Source organism: Austrofundulus limnaeus, unplaced genomic scaffold (genome assembly GCF_001266775.1).
Source record: "Austrofundulus limnaeus strain Quisiro unplaced genomic scaffold, Austrofundulus_limnaeus-1.0 Scaffold547, whole genome shotgun sequence".
NCBI lineage: Eukaryota > Metazoa > Chordata > Actinopteri > Cyprinodontiformes > Rivulidae > Austrofundulus > Austrofundulus limnaeus.
The window spans coordinates 259,566-261,254 of NW_013952949.1; positions in this window are offsets into that span (position 1 = coordinate 259,566).

Sequence of the window (1,689 nt, forward strand, 5' to 3'; positions counted from 1 at the left end):
CCCTAAAACTAACCTCGTACCTGACCCTAAAACTAACCTCACAGGTACCTACCTGACCCTAAACTAACCTCACAGGTACCTACCTGACCCTAAACTAACCTCACAGGTACCTACCTGACCCTAAAACTAACCTAAACTCAATTCACACCTTGGTCCTAAACCCAACCCCCAACCCACCAATGACATTTAAACCAAATGGGGACTCAACTTTTGCCCCCAAAGGTAGGATTTTTGTCTTAAAATTGCCCCTAAATGTCACCAGAAACAACCCCCCCCCCCACACACACACACACACCTAGAAACATTTCAGAGATTCCAGTTAACCCAACACATGCTGATGATTTTCAGGAGAAACTCCATCCTGCATAAAGTAGAATATTTGAAGTTTCCTTCCTGCTGAGGWCCAAACAGCTGCTTCATGATGCAACCTTCGTTTCTCCATGAAATCATTATTATTTAGCAAACAGACATAAAATATTAAGAAGACTACACTAACCATGCTTTATAAAAAAGACCAACTCATATGGTTTCAAACACTGTGAGCTGAATGATGTAAGTCTCCCCAGGAGAGCTTGAACATGGGCCAAAGACAATTTCTTTAAACTAAATGACTGGATTTGGCCGTTTTAATTAGCAGTTTTACATCAAACTGTAAACAAACACACTTTGTGACAAACTTTAACCTCTTGAGCCCCATGCCCCCGGTACCAGGGGCAAAACAGCTTTGCTCATTTTCTAATACTTCTAACTTCTTTTAACTTCAGATCTGTCAGTTGAACCTGGATATGTCTGGTACCAAAAGAAACCTAAAAAGTCTTGGCTAAAAGCTCATGGAAACTATTTTTACATTCACCAAACACAATTCAAACGTCAAGCAGTTGAATCTGAACATAAACAAACTGTACAAAATGGCTTCAGTGCAATTCTGTAAATACATTCAAGCAAATCTGTAAAGGAAAAAAAAWTGACAATATTTTTATAAAGCAAGTCAAAGCAGATACCTACATATGTTGCAAAGTGTGTTGAAAGTTTTTAAACTTGATTTAGAGTGAATTTACAGAAGCGTAMAGCTGTCACATGAATTTTATTYTTTTTAAACTGGATCTCATTATAACGAGAAAAATTTCTCGTTATAATGAGAAAACTATCTTGTTATGTCAAGATAATCATCTCGTTATAACGTGTTATGATTTCTTCTGGTTTGTCACTTTCACTGAAGTTTATTGCCTGGATGGTGTGATGGAGAACCTGACTGAACCACTATATAAACAAAAACAAACAGAACTATTTGGGTTTGTGTTGCAGCTAGTAGCACTACATAATATTCACTCTCTAATCTGAATTCAGACGCTATTATTTCAAAAACATTATTCAGTACTAACTTGCCATTTTTTACTCTAGAAATGTGTTGTTATTGCAGATTTCTTGTGAGACTCAGTCATGTTCTCCATCACACCATCCAGGCAATAAACTTCAGTGAAAGTGACAAACCAGAAGAAACCATAACATGTTATAACAAGATGGTTATCTTGATATAACAAGATAGTTTTCTCGTTTTTACAAGATAGTTTTCTCATTATAATGAGATCCAGTTTAAAAATAATTTCATGTCGTGGCAGCTCTACACTTCCGTATGAGTATGAACCAACTGAAGTCAAATATAATTTCTAATTTTTAACAATATAAGAG